Source organism: Chamaea fasciata, unplaced genomic scaffold, assembly GCF_029207755.1.
Source record: "Chamaea fasciata isolate MVZ Bird 193981 ecotype frontalis unplaced genomic scaffold, bChaFas1.0.hap1 SCAF_2, whole genome shotgun sequence".
Lineage (NCBI taxonomy): Eukaryota > Metazoa > Chordata > Aves > Passeriformes > Sylviidae > Chamaea > Chamaea fasciata.
The window spans coordinates 53100412-53116179 of record NW_027094087.1 but is presented as its reverse complement, the minus strand read 5'-3'; the positions used below and the strand labels follow the sequence as shown (position 1 = coordinate 53116179).

The 15768-nt window shown below is 41.6% G+C and overlaps 1 long non-coding RNA gene across 1 annotated transcript in view; it reads right to left on the bottom strand.

Moving 5' to 3' along the window:
• Positions 1-15364, bottom strand: part of LOC136285221 (uncharacterized) — a 72501-nt gene extending 57137 nt beyond the window's left edge. Inside the window, exon 1 of the long non-coding RNA XR_010719394.1 lies at positions 14982-15364. This is a non-coding gene — a long non-coding RNA (uncharacterized lncRNA). The remainder of the gene's footprint in view (positions 1-14981) is intronic.
• Positions 15365-15768: the final 404 nt, after the last annotated feature.

The window sequence follows — 15768 nt, the reverse complement described above, 5'->3', positions numbered from 1 at the left end:
GCTAGTAGTGTGAGGTACAATACAGCAACAGCATAAAGAGATAGTTACTTTATTAATTTGTGTGTTAATTTATATAGCCCACTTTTCCATCTAAGTTGTCCAAAACACAGACAGTTACTTTAATTGCCCAGTTTTTATAAAGAATGTGAATAACTTTTCTGGGATGCTCTTGGATGCTTCTTTGAGTGGTTGTGTAGATGTGCTTCACTGCTGATGTGCATGTGCCCCATGAGTGTGAGGACAAATTATTTGAACAAAAAGGTCCAATAAAAGGTATCAGCAGGTATGTGAAGCACCCCCATGTCCACTGACCTCAGGGCATTAAATAGCCACGTGAATACAAACATGGATGATTTAATTATTTCCATCATACCAGAGAGATGGAAATCATGCAGCACATGTACTGTGTGATTTACTTAACTTTAGTTGTAATAGTATAATTAATTTCATACAATAAATTAAGTCCCCTAATGATCATTAGCAAAATACAGTTTGAGTTAACATAATAGATATACATCTTTGTATATGGATAAAGGAGTCATAGGTTATTGGTGTTTAAGATTTTCCGTAGTGTGATTCTTCAGAGAGCAACATATCCCATAGTAACATTTCCTCTTTTTGAGATGAAACATAGAGCAGGGAAGGGAGGGAGGGAGGGGAGACTTCCCTTAAACAGAGATCAGTTTATTTCTAAATTCTACAAGTAAAGCTATAGTTATGATTTAAGACATTGTCTTTTGTTCAGTGTCCTAAAAGCTGGAATTCTGATCTTCTGGAACATATCCATTAGCGGGATCCACTTGTATTGGCAGGGAAGTCTGATGGAGGCAAGAGGAACTTGATTCTCAGTACAAGTTGCTGCCCATGCATGTAGAAGGCATAAAAGATCCCTCAGCAATATGACATGTCTTTGGTTCATGTATTTTAAAGTTCAGGTCCTGAAAAGACTAATTTTATTATTTGCATACTCTCTGCAGGGACCTTGATAGTGGCTGGCTTTGTGTTAAGTGCCTTATGTATTTATAGCCCAAATAGTAGTGATTGTCTTTGTATTTCAGCATGGTGTCATACATAGTGCTGAGTGACTTGTTGGCCTTGTGGCTTTTCTCTCTCATTCTCTTACAAGCTGTCCAGCTTATTAGAAACAATAAACACCAGAAACAGGATGCCTTCTATGACTGATTGCAGAAGCAAATGTACCATTCCAAATCAGTGACAGAGCCTTCTGTCTCTACAGGAAGCGTGAGGGGGCTAGCAGTTCAGTGTCAACTATCAGTGCCTCAGCAATTTCATTTGCTATTTCAAATTCAGATTGGAGTAGTATCCATAATCTCCTAACCAATCACTAATCCTCAGGGATTTTGAACTGCCAGCGTGCATGATGTCTATTTTTACATAGGGATCCATGCAGCAGAGAAAAGACATTAGATTCCTCATAGGAACTCTGGATTACATTACAGAGTGCTACCCTTGAGTCTTTGTCATGAACAAAACAAGAGTTTGCTGTTGACTTGGTGTTTGCCCTGCCTCCTCCCAGAAAAAGTAGCCATCACCACAGCCTGCTTCAAAAGATAAAACATTGAGGTGTAGTACCACAAGAGCTCGTTGATTCAGTTCACACAGGTCTAAAACTATATCATCAACAGTTCTCAGACTTACAGAAACAATGTCAATTTAAAACATTTTATTATGGTTTTACTGTTATACATCATATTGTCAAGAGCTTTCTACTTCCCAGAGGAGAGACTGTAGACAGCAACAGGTCAATTAAATCAGCTTCTAGGTCATCTTTCAAGATCTGTAAAAACCTCTCATCATTTAGAGGCTCTCCCAAAACATTTTGTACTTTAGATACATTCTGAAAGCACAGCCTTGCAGTGACCTGGTACTTGCTCCATCAGGTGTCTGGGGTACACAAAGGAGTCCTTTCCTCATTAAACTTTGAACAAACAATACTCATTACGGTGTTGCCTTCATACCTTGAAGTACCAAGGGTCTGGGGGACGGAGAGATCTATTCAGAGACAGGGATTTGATCATATTCAAAATCTTTGTGATGTTCAGGAGATGCCTGCTCTCCATATAAATATTTCAGTCAGTACTCTCTGCCTTGAACAATAAATAAATAAATTTGGGGTTGTTTTTCAGGGACTTCCCAAACAAGAGCCAATAAACGACAGGGTAATTAATCATGTATTTTTTTCAAGAAGCTAGTGAGGGGCAAGACCATCCTCAGGAGCTTTTATGTGACATACAGCTCTAACTTAAGCCAGTCAGAACTAGGAAACATTTGGGATTAGAGCTGATAATGTTAGAGCCTTGAGCCTTTCTAACCTTCAGCATATCTAGCCATCATGGCAGGGAGTCAATAGCACTGACCTGTCTTCCAGAGTCACATTTTTCAAATGGGGACTTCTAAATGAGTGCTTGTTCATAACAGATACAAATAGGTGTCCTGTTCTAGCTAGGGGGATGCTGAGAGCTCCTGAAAAAAATGTTTTGTTTACCTGTTTATAACATGGGTTTTGTGTGCCTTTTTAAAATCTTTCTTTGTGTCCTGTGAAACTTTCAGTACATTCTCTTTACCTGCTTAGCCAGACATACCCTTCTGACTTAATAATCAGATCCTACAGCCAAACCCGGTGTGATTGCAGCTGATAGACAGGGCGTTGCCTAAGTGAAATCTGCTGACAGAAACTATTTTGCAACAGTACAGATAATTTTGTGTCAAATAGTCACTTTAACTAGAGTTACTCACAAACCCGAATGAAAAGACTTTCTGTTTGAGTGTCCTGCCATGGTCAGTCTTCCTGAACCTCTTCTACTTCAATAGTACAGGACTGTTTAATAATTTTGACACTAAGTGGAGTTTATATAATTTCTCTAAAAGTGCATTATTCTACAATAGCTGCTTACCGTCTTCTGCACAGTGATACAATATACCTTAACTTGTAGTAGGATTTAGGAAAGGCTTTTTTTTATATTTTTACCTAACAATGGAGACCTGTCTTACCTGTCTGTATAATTTTTTACTTACAAAAACTGTGCTTTCCTGTCTGCCTGAGAAATATTTCTGTATCTCATAAAACACATGGCAGAGAAAATTGGAGAATACTGTATGAATTAAGAATCTCCTACTGAAATAATAGGAAACTCTCACAAGCTTCTGTGGTTTTCATTATGATACTAACTGTGCCCACTTAAGGTCTACTCTAGAAACAATGTCCTCCTTCTTTGGAGGAGGCTTGAACTACTTTTGCTTCAGTTTTCTGCTTCAGATTTTAGATAAAGTTTACATTGATTCCTTGAGCTTTAGTTATTAGCAAGTAATTTTCTTGGAACAGGGCTGATTTCTGTGGATTGGCAAATTTTATCCTCTTTATTTCCACTCCCTATGATTCTTTTAGATTCTGCTTGCAGAAAGACCAGCAGGGCTTTAAGAGCACAATATGCATGACTGCGTCTTTTCCTCTAATGCATCTTCCCTAACAGTGGAAAAGAATGACTCTCTCAGAATGTGCTCATCTAGGCTTCCAGTTCCCCAGGATCTTGGAAGGACTTCTTTGCAATAGCAGCTTCAGCATCTGCCACAGATAGCAGGCAGACTGGTGGTTGATTGGAAGAGCTAAGAAGAAATAGATTTCCAGCCCTGGGGCAATGCAGTCTTCTTCAGAGACTGTAACTACAGCACCCCTTTAACAAACAGCAAAATTTGTGTTTTCTAAACAGCAATAAATGTTTTAAAGTCACAAACAAAAAGGATGGACAGGGATAAACTTTTCACCTTCTCTATCAATAAAGAAAAAGGGTGCATCAGAGGACAGCAGTAGGCCCATTCAAAGTAAATAATACAATAAATTATATTATTTTATATGTTCATGGGTATTATACTCACAACATTCTTTTTCTAAAGACAGTATAGATTACCGAAGTTCACAACAATCTAAGGAGAGACTGCATGAGGCCCTGGAAGAGCAATCTGGTGAAGGTCACTTGAACCACATCAGGTTCAGGAAACCCACCAAGCTAAAACAAAGTTGGATGCTGGAATGTACGGGCATTATCAATTGTGCTTGTCCTGGTCCTGCTGTTCACTGAGGGAATATTTGGATAAGAATTGGCTTTTGTCAGCTGTTGGAGATGGGTAAATGGGCCAAGTGTATGCCTGGCCTGAACCAGTTTGACCTCTCTAGTACTCTTAGAACAAAGTTTGTTTATGAATCATGACCTACTCAAAGTCTTTGCAAAAATGAAACAAAATACTTTCAGGACTTTCCCCTCTTTAAATTCAATCAACTAGAGTCATCCTTAGTCCTTCTAATTCCATTTACTGCACTCTCAACTTTGCTAACTTCCTAGTCTGTAGCATTTCAAAGATTTTATGGCATATGTTAATGAAATGTCTCTATCTCACCTTTTTTCTCACCTAATCTTGCCCTTCCTTAAATCAAACTTTATTCATCTTTCTCTCTCTAGAAACTTTTTGCTACCATTGTAGTTCTGAGTAGTGACTTTTCTTGTTCCTTATACTGGCTTTCAGATTTTTTTTTATTACAGAGAGGAAATCTTTGAGCCTGGCAAAGAAAAGTGCAAGAAAAATAATAGAAAATCCATGGGATAGTGTTGTTTCCATCACAGTAATGTGGGAGGAGGAGGAAGAATTTCATTCTGATCCATCTTGAGTGAATGGATCCAATCCACAGATCTATGGGACCAAACCTGTAAGTCATATTCCAAAATGCAGCAAGCCAGGTTCACAACTATAGGAAATTCTCAGAAATAACTTTCCTTTCCTTTAAACTTGGGAGATTGTCCTGACAGAAGGTTTATCCTTCTAAGTCACTTTGCAAGGACAAGGAAGTTTAATGGGGAATCTCTATTTTTAGCAGAGATTAAGATGGTGAATTCTTATGTTCACTTCCCTGGTTAGCCCAAAGTCTGTTCAGTTTTCACTAAATAGGCACAGGTGAGCTATAGCTTGAGGAGGAGAAGAATGGGTGGAGGAAAAGGGAAGGATCTAGAGCTCTTCATAGCATCCTTTCACCCTTTCCCTCCTGCTGCTTGTAAATCTGCACCTGAACAGCCAGTGCATTAAAGAAAAATCCTATTCTGTCTGGCTTCTTACTTCCAATGCCTCAGTTATGGAGGAAATGAAGGCAAACCTCTGTGCCAGGGCTCTGTCTCTTTAGCTTTGTATGTACACCAGCAGGCACAGTAGGGACCCATGCTGGTTTGAACACCCTATAGTCTAAATGGCCATAAGAGAAAAGAGGGAAATCACATTTTCTGTCACTTGTGTGAATAATTATTCACACATATTTATCCTGGAACAATTAATATGTGTTTAATGAGTTCTTTATATATGCTTTCTTTAAATTCGAAGTTTATTTTTTTAACAAGACCACTTTAAATTAGTTATGAAATTAGGGCAGCCAGTACTAAGGTTAAATTTACTATAGTATTTTAAAATAACACAATAAAAAATAGCATGCCAACACATTTCTTTATGCCAAAGTTTTAGACAAAGTCAAACCACTGAAGGGGTGGAAGCCACAGGCAGAGAATTTGGAATTATAACCTGCAGAATGTGGAACCAGCTTCTGATAGATTTTCTTTTTTTCTTTTAACGTACTCATCTACTTTATATTAATGACTAGTATGTTCAAAATTGAAAAAACCACTGAGAGATGAAAAAGCAGGTAATTTCATTTTTTCTCCTTATGTCCATGAATGAAATCTGTAAGAGGACGAGATGTACTAGTTATACATCTTGAAGGTCGTGCTAACTAGAAACAATCACTTAAGTTCACCAACTAGCAAAGATTCATCCTTGTTGAATAAATCAGTTTTCAACACAATATGTTCTGATAAGTTTTTTTTCTTACATGTTGTGTACAGTCATAGCTATTTAATTTAACTGGGAATTAATGAAGGGCTCTTTTGCTACATTTCAACTGAATTCCATTTTTTATCTGAATACGCACTTTTATAAATTATAATTGAAAGACAAAGTCATAGTAAAGAGAACCCATTCAATTTTCTACCGTAAGATGTAAAAATTAAGAATAAGAAGTTCCTTATATAAATGATTAAATAAAAATTGTGCAGGCATGAAATCACAATCTAGACACCAAAAAGAGGATATATTTAATTGAATAAGGGTCTTTAAAATAAAAGAAAAAAAAAAAGGAAATATAAAACTGGAACAAAATAGACTGCATAAGACAAGGCTATTCTCTTTTCTTTTTTAAAAGGTAGCTAGAAGTGGTAATTGAACTCAGAGACACAAACCAATTCACCCTGTCTCCTGATAACATGCACTTGTAGTTCTGTGTAGTAAACAAACACAATATGGGCCCTGCAAGTGCTTTAGAAAGGCCTGGTTAATAATCAGTTGTCAGGAGTCCCCTCTGACCCGCGCGGGCCCTCCTTCCCTCGGAACAAAACCCCAGCATCTGTTGCCAGTTTGAGCCATCGCGGCGCAGGAGCTGAGCCCTGTCACCGCCGCTTCCCTCATCTCTCCGGCTGCGTGCAGCGAGGGAAACCTGCGTCTGCAGCTTGGGTTCAGAGCAAATTAAAGAAAGCTGGGCAGCTGAGTTACTGAGACCTGCCTCACTGTAAGGCAGAAGGAGATGACCTGGGGTTAGATGACCCTGACTGTCAAGTGGGTTGTCTTGACAAACAGTAATTGCTTGACAATTGCTCTAGGCTTGGAAAACATACGTTATCATGTTCATGTTGTATCTGCTGATAGAGATTGTTTTCATTACACATACTGGGTATTTCTAACTCCGCTGAACTTACTGATGTTTGAAAACATAGATAAGTTCAAACTAGAGGTCTGAAACTTGAAAGTCTGAAACCTGAAAGTCTTTTCTTTGTTGGAGCTACTCCTTTTGGCTAGTGGATGTCTGTCTTTAACTCAAGAATCAGTTTATGTCCAGTATGTCTAGCATCCACATCAGTCTTTGGAACGCTGGGTAGTTTTTTGGGGGGTTTGGTGTTTTTATGTGTTTTTATGTGGGGTTTTTTTTGGGTTTTTGTTTTGTTTTGGTTTTTTTTTGTTGTTTTTTTTTTGTTTTTTTTGTTTTTTTTTTTGAATGCTGCCTTTGTTAGAGCTGGAGGAGTTTCAATGAAAGAATATCTCAGTTTTGTGTTTGGTGAATGCTACTGTCATAATTATTTCCCTGTATAGGTTTCAGCATTAAGGCTGTTGGACACATTAAAGGGCAATCCATACTCACGGCTCAGTATTTAAGGCATATGCAGAAGTTCAGCATTAATTACATATTTTATACCCAGTAGGAAGAAGGTAATTTTTTTGGTCCGTAGCAGAACTTCCTTTTGAACTACTGTCTACAGTTACTGTTTCCTCCCCTTTCAGCGGAAGTTTTACTGGTAATGTAAATGTAAGCCTCTTCCCAATGAAAATGATCTTATTTTATTTGAAATACAGTATTCCTTTCTCTGAAAACTTGCTGAGTCTCTCCCTGAAATAATCTCATCTTTCATGTTTTTCTTTATTCCTTAACATGTCTGCTTAAGTATTGAGAAACTTCTCCATATGAGAAAGGTTGTAGAGAAACACACAAGATTATAGGAAATTTTTGTGGTGTGCAGATTGCTAAAATAAAAGAAAGGAAGGGTAGGAAGCATGCAATGTATAGCGCTCATAGGGGCTCAAGTGCTTAGGGAGGTGTATTAAAGGAAAGGCGGCAGGAGTCTGTCAGGGGTCAGTACATGGTCACTCATGACCTCAGGGGCATAGAGATGTAGAATCCTTGTGACATGATTTGCAAGAGAATGTGTGGGCTTTGATTCACTCATTTACACAGCATCAGAAAGTAAATAGGAGACTGCTTTCTTATTTGATGAAGACTTCAGTCATCCAGATCAGCATCTGCCACTGAACTTTTTATCTTTCCTTCCATTTTCATGTGCCTCTTGCGTATTTCCAGCCTGTATTTCCAGCAGGCTCTCCCTCTAGAATAATGACTCTTACGCATAAGAAAACGACAGTTTTGCTATTACTTGTAAATTTATTGTCACATGATGTCATACAACCTGTCATTATTTTCATTCTTGCTTTCAAGTGAGATATCTCCCAGTCTGTATGTTGAAATTATGTATTAATAACAACTACAATTGTAGTACCTAGATGTAGTATACAGCTTTTTATCTATAGACCTCAAGCTTCTTTTAAACCTGGAATGAGATTTCGTTCCTTTAAAACTATCAGAGCTCAGGTAATAGTGGCTGAGGCAAGACTAAACAGGATTTATTCCTTCTCACTGTTAGGCCACTTGACAGATTGATACAGATCTTCTAGCCTCTGAGTGCCACTGGGTCAGCCCAGTATTTATGTAGTGCATTGTGCAGTCTCTTTCTCCCAGTGCAAAACTTGCCCTATTCCAACAGGAGGTGGCTTATGGCTTCCTTTCACAATTCCTGCAGGAGGATCCCTGGGTAAGATATGAGGCTTTTAGTGCCCTGTCCCAGTCAGGTCTTCATATCTAATGTGAAGAGAGTGGAAGACTGGTGAGAATTTCAATCACTGCAACTTTGGGTTTCTTTTTTTATGTGGAGATATGATATGGCACAGGAACTCCTCTTAAGAGAGACCTTCATAGTTGGATTAACCTCTTGACATCCATCAGGCATTGCTAGCTAGGCGCCTTGCCTTGGGAACTGTGTTTTATATTTTAAAAAAGACAAATGTACAGGTAAACGAAATGTTTCTAAACACTTTTTTCAGATCTTGTTTTAGACTTTTTAAACCCTGGTATGTGTAGCATTGGCACATCCTACATGTAAGCATTTTTTTTTTATCTCTTGGATTCAGTGAGATGTGGGACAGTTTTAACTGTCCCTATCTTAGAATGGAAAAGTCATTGGTGAAATTCTGAGTCAAGGACGGGATTTTGGTCCTTGTTTAGATTCCCATGTCAAACTTTGGTCAAAGCACCATCCATCTTCCACCTTGACACAGATTTAACATCAGCAGTTTGATTTAACTTGAAGTGTCTATAGGAGCAGTAACCAGAAATCTGTGCTCAGATGGTAGGATGAAAGACAGAGCAATTATATTCTTTAATGTGTTATTCAATCCTGTTTATTTAAGCATATTCAGGAAATTATGGTAAGTTCCTTAACTTCTCTTTTAATTTATTTACAGGTCTGCTTTGCCTGTAGTGCTGAGCTATTGTGATAGTTTTTTATGATTTGCATCAAGTGTGAAGCATTCAAAGCCATGTGTCAAAGGTAAGTTATTTCAAGAACACTGTTATTTCTATATGTCCCAAAAAATATTGTATGTTTATGGGGGAAGTTTTCATCACTTTATTGAAGATGCAGCTCAGTTGAGTAGTCACAGTCCTGAGTAAAGGATGTTACGAAGCAGCAGGAACTCCTGCAGGGAGCTCTGAGAGAGATTTTCTCCCAGTGCTTGCCAATATTGTGAGGAAGTGTGCGTACTGCACTAGCTTTTAAAATAGTGCAACCTGATCCTTTATTTACAGCTCAGAGGGTGGGGGTGGGGAATGAAGGTGAAAGAATAGGAGTCCATATCCTCCTCCTCATTTTGGGTCTGGTTTTCTCTATTGAGTGAAGGGAGCATTAATTGTGCATGACTATTATGAGAAAGGACCCTTTGCTCTCACCCTTCACATTTCTTGTGACATAGGCCAGATTTAATCTAGTCCATGTTAGGAGAAACTAAGTACACTTTGCAGTGTCATAATGAGATTCCCCCTCATTTTCATTTTCCCTCAATGGTATGTAAATTATTGCTTGTAAGGGATAAAAATCTGTAGGAGTTATGAAACCAGAGTGATTGCACTAATGTGAAACTCCTTCTAGTGAGCCTGCAGTGTTTATCGCTCTCCTTAGTGTAATAAAACTAAGATGAAATACATTTCAAAACAAAAGAGACCATCTAATTTTTCTCCATCTAATAAAAGTAAAATTGACAAATGAATGTAAATTACTAACCAAATCTTTAAAAACAAGGATAGACAATGTGTAAGTCAAGAAATTGTTTTGTTGAGAGTTTTGCTTGTGTGTAAGGTTTTAAAAGTTATCCAGATATAGGAGTTTATAGATTTAACTTAGAAAGACTACCAAAATTAATATTTAGTCAGTAGTTGTGACAGCCATTCAATACAAGTGGAATCTTTGTGAAATTTGTTTTATAAAAAAAGGATGTTCATGCAGGCAACACATACAGACAGAAATGAGGATACTAAGAGCCCTTAAAAAGTACAATGGTCTTGATAACTAGTGCTGCCTAGTTTTCAGCATATTTATTTTTTTACCTCTTTGTGGAGTCTAAAGGTGTATTTCTCATCTGGTGAACTACTACTGAATTCCTAGTTTCCATTCATCAAAGTATTCATTTGTACCTGTAATCCATGCTAAGAACACTTCTTTTAGTCTGTGCAAGGTGTATCTTGTGTACAGATGTACATACGATGTACATATTTTGAAGTGATGCCCTGACTAGCTAAAATAATATATTCATATATTGTATTCAGAATACTAACTGCATGTGTAAACAAAAAAGTAATGAAAAGTACTACAGTACTTTTAAAATATTCATAAGAATATATTACTTTTTATGAAGCATTAATGCCAAACTTGAAAACTGTTCTATTAGACATCCATCAATATAGTTAGAGGGTAAGACCCAGAATCTAAAAGTAGGCTCAAGAGAAGGAGCTGAGGAAAACAATACTGCTTGTTTCCAGATGTTAGAAATGAAAACTGCATAAGGGTTTATCCAAGAATGCTATTAGTCTTCAATTAGAAGTATCAATGCCATGACTGGCTAACTGCTGGAAGGGAGAGTTTTCCTTTCTTAACCACTTTCCATAAAACACCAGTTACTATAAAGGGATAGCTGGAGCTGTTCTTCTTTCTTCCTGCGCCTCAGGCTCCATTTTTAAAAACTTTTTTTTTCTCCCCCTGTATCTTATCCATTGTAAATAACAACTGCACGTTCCTGCTGTTAATAGTACTGTCATATGGCTGCAACAACATAAAATGGACATTTTGGATAACATAAGAGCTGGGTAGAGGCTTCTAAAAAGCAGTAACTGGACTTGCAGTCTTGTTAGTTATGCATGGCTGCTGCTTGTTAAAGTGCTACTGTGCAAAAGCTGAAACACTGGAACTGCCTGCTTGCAGAACCAGGAAGACTGTACTGTCTGAATCAGTCAAATTTCCAAATGTAAGTTAGTAACACCCTTTACAAATGAGAAGATGGAAATGTGTCTAGAGTTTTAAATGAAAGCTGTAGAAATCCACAGCATAGGCCTTTGTGGTGATCAGAGAAAACTGCTTGTTATTAGAAATTATAGGGCTGCATTAAAAAAAAAACAAAAATAAAACAAAACAGACTGGGATCTTATGGACAGGATAGACTACAAAAAAAAATTTAAAGTATCAGACATCAAACGTTACAGACAGACTGGTCACATAAACAGTAATACAGCAGTAGTCGACTGATAATCTTTTTCAAGTGTGAAAAAAGGAAAGGAAGGGTCATTCAGCTAATCATGTGCTAAATTACTCATTTATGTACTTCAAGTATCAAAAGAAAAGCAGAGTTAGATAAATTAATAACAAACAAGCCTTATTTTTATAAACACAAAAAATTATCATGATCTTGCAGACTTAAAAAGCCTTCATACTGTAACATAAAACTGAATAAAAACTTCATACTGTACATATTAAAGTACAGGTTTCAACCCCAGTGAGTTAATACAAATTCACTCTTCTTTGAACTCTAGTAACCCACCTCTAATCTCCAATGGGTTTTGAAAGTTAAACCAGAAAGGACTGTCAGTGTGAGGAAGTGTGTATGTGTGTGTGCATACACACACACATATATATACCTTGTTCCCTAATTGATAAATTTAAGATACACATATCTTAAAAGAGAAAGTAGGTTGATATTGAATACCTTTATGTGTGGGATTTTGAATTACATTTGTTTATTATCTCTGGGAGTGTGACAGATCTGTGGAACAACTAATACCAATTCAAGGCCAGAATTTAAGGGCAAAATGGGTTTAAGGTACACAGAAACTTAGCTCATGGTGATGGGAGTTGGCTCCAGTTTCTGTCCCTCAGTCATTAAGCCATGTTCCTACCGAAGCTGCTTTTCCTATCCACCTATTACATCTAGCCAGTTTTTGTTTCCAGAGAACAGGCAGTGTTTGGGCTCGCTTTGTACTGTTGCCACTTTAATTCTCTCTGTGACAAGCTGCAGAGCCACAGAAGCAACCTGGCAGCAGCACTCGAGCTCCAAGTGTAGCAGAAGTAGGGAGCCCTGGAGGAGCCAGTCACAGCTCTGGTCACTGGCCAGCCCATTGCTTGTAGAAGTTAGCATGCTTAAGTTGACATTGATCCCTCAAGGGACTAGCTACCAGCTAAACAAAACTGGAGCACAGGGCTAGCCAAGCATAGATTCTCTGTGACCCTGTGTCAGGACCTGTCATCCTGTTGTAAAAGCCAGCTATGTTACCTCCTTGCCCTCTGAGACTCCCAGGGAATCCCCAAGTAAATGAAGTGGAGAGTTATTTACATCTCCTTCACTTCTTTTTTTTTTTCTCCTTAAAAAAACCCCAAACAAACAAACAAAAAACCAAACAAAAACAAAACCCAAAGCAACCAAAAACCCAAGAGATAATGGAGTACTTTAAAATGGCATATTTGTTCCCATATGAAGACTTACTACAACAAAGCAAGAATAATTTGCTTTATTAATTATAGATAATGGAAAATGTGGAAGTATCTCTGTGGTTAAAGAAGTGAGTGTACTGTCATTGACGGTATCACAACTGTTGTATACAGCTGGGAAAGACAGACACATTGGAATATTAGTGGTAGTTTAGAATATTTAGAAGCTAGGAGTTCTATTAAGTCTATTAAAAAGGCGGAGGGTAGAAATGCTCATTTGCTTTTGCAGCGGAAATAGAGCAAAGATACACCACAGCAGAGAAAGCTAGCAGGACAAAGGAGATACTATTGACTCATTCCAGACTGCCGACTTAGCAGCTCAACTTTGTTTCCTTTTAACTTTTGTAACAGTAGGAGCTCAAAGCTTCTCAGTCTATTTTCTGCACAAATAGAAACACCCAGACTTCAAAAAGTAATATGCTTTGAAGAAACCCAAACTATTAACACATTAAAAACTGTGTGTACTATTAAACAGGGCTTCGTGGTTACTTGAATTTTGCAGCAAGTAGATGCTGGTGTTTTGGTAATAATTTTTACACAGCTGCATTCTGGCAGACAATTCTTGACAAATGTCTGTTTGTAAAGCACTTTTTGTTGGTTTTAGTGTGATACAGTTGTATTGACTTTACAGTGGGTAAGTACTGCTTCAGTATTTTCACAGGCTGAGTAAACCCCACAGACACTTTTTCCCAACTCAGTAGCATATTGCAACAAGTTTCTAACCTTATAACATTACACTTGTAACGCTGGGGAAAGCATATGATGTGTGAAATTTAGACTTTGTCCTCACTACTCAAGTCTATATTCCTTAAAAAAACCAAAAACCTAAAAAACCCAAAAAAACAACAAAAAAAAGAAGGTAATATTTTCATTGTCCACTCTGGACAATGGAGTGTCCAGGGCCATCGATATGACAGCTTCTACGCTGACGGCATCCCTGTCCCAAAGTCTCATCAGGACCGTGCTCTCCGGCAAGAGGCCGGCCCCCTTGTCCCCGCTCGCTCCCGGAGGGAGCGGTGTGAGTTCACAGACACCCCACGCTTCCAAATACGCCTCGCCTCTCTCACGAGCAATTCCTTCTACAGAGTGCGCTTAAAACGTCACAGAACGTCATAAACTCAAACTGATCGGCATCGCGTAAGCCATGCCGGTACCGGAGCGTGTGAGTCGGATTTAACTTTGGAAGCGTTTGGCCCAGGGCTCGGCGGGGCCCTGCGGCCCCCGTCGCCGCGCTCCGCGGAGCCGCTCCCGGCGCCGGTCCCGGGGGGCGGGGGGGCCGGGCCGGGCGGGCTTTGCCGTGGCGTCGGGGGGCCGCGCCCCCCCCCGTTGGCGCGGCGGGCTGTCACTCAGGCGACGTCACAATACGCCTGTGTGAGCGCTGTAAACACTCGGGCGGGCGTGTGTGAGTGTGAGTGACGCGGGGGCGCGCCTCCCCGCCCCCCAGCTCCCCCCCCGCCGCCCCCAGGATGGCACCGAGCCTGCCGGGGGGGTGTGAGGCGCGCCCCCGGTTGTTTCCCTGAGCGCATGGTAGCGGCACGAAAGGTAGCATCACTGGAGCAGGGGATGATGTAATTCTCCCTCCGGCCAGTGACTGCCTGCGCTTGCACCGAGCCGACTTGCAAACCGGAGGGGGGTGGTTGTTTTACCCGTGATCGTATCAGCATCTCCTGACGGCGCAGCCCCTCGATGCCGCTTTAAACCCTGCTCCGCTCATCCCTCCCCTCCCCGGGGCACGGAGGAGGGATAGGGCTGGGGGGGAGGAGGGGAGCCCCGCGCCGTGTGTGCAGGGTAAACACGCCAGTGAGCGCCGCGCCGAGCGGTAAACAAGTCTGAGGTGCCCTCCGCCGCACGGCAACTTGCTGCGGGCGGGGTGTCCCCCCCGCACACACACACACACACACACACACACACACGCACGCACGCACATTCACTTCCCCCTAACAAAAGCCCGTTTAATATCAGCGTCAGCTTTTGTTCGGCGGGCGGCAGCAGCCGACCCCTCTCCCGATCACCTTATTTCACCGGCCGGCCCCCCCGGCCAAATCCACGGGTCCCCCACGCCCCGTCCCCACTGCGCGCATCCCCGCTCGCTCCGCGGCGCTGTCCCCTCACCGCCTCCAAAGCTCCCCCCGCTTCCCCGGAGCTCCCGGTGCCTGCTGCCCGCTCTCTGGGGCAGAAGGCAGGTAGGCGAGCAGGCGGCCACCCCGGTCCCCGAAAAGGCAGTAGCTAAATGGCACTTACTGTCAGAAGAGAGGTCGAGGGGGGAAGCTCTTCGCTCGGTGCAAAAGCAAAATAGCCACTCGCAGGACGTTGCCAGCTTAGGAGGCAGCAAGGGAAAATAAAAAAGATCTTCCAGTGGCGGAGGGGGGGAGGAGGGGGGGGGTAAGGAGAGAGAGGGAGGACGGGGAGAGGAGGATTCGCCTTTTAATCGGAGAAAAATAAAATCAAAAAATAACCGCGTGTGTGTGCGTGTGTGTGTGTGTCCCCCCGGTTGCCTTTTTTGTGCAGTTTCAGCAAAGCTGCGAGGAAGTTGGTCCTTTTGTTCCACTATTTATAGATTGCGTCAACATTGCGAAAAGGAGAAGGCGGAGCGGTGGCACTTACTCCTCGCCGAGGGGTGGTGGGGGAAGATATCGGGGTGGAGGGGCGGGGCGGGGGGGGGGGAACTAACAAGCCCTGCGAGTACAAGCGACTTCAGCGCTCTCCCCCACCCGCCGCCGCTGCCGCCGCCGCGACCACGGGGGGAACCGGGCGGTGCAGCGGCAGCGGCGGCGGCGGGGCGAAGCGCGCCGCTTCCCCGCCCGGCTGCCGCCGCACAGCACCGCCCCGCGGGCGGCGAGGCGAGGCGCGCCGAGCCGAGCGGCGGGGCCACGGGGAGGGGGGAACCCGCCGCTCGGTTGGGCGCTGACCGACTCGCCGGTACCCTCCGTCTCCCGGCAGAACCTGTTGCGACCCCTCGGCTGGGAGCTCCGAGGGCAGGTGCACGCACCACCCGGCTCCGTTTTCTTTACGAGGTAGCGCCGAAGGG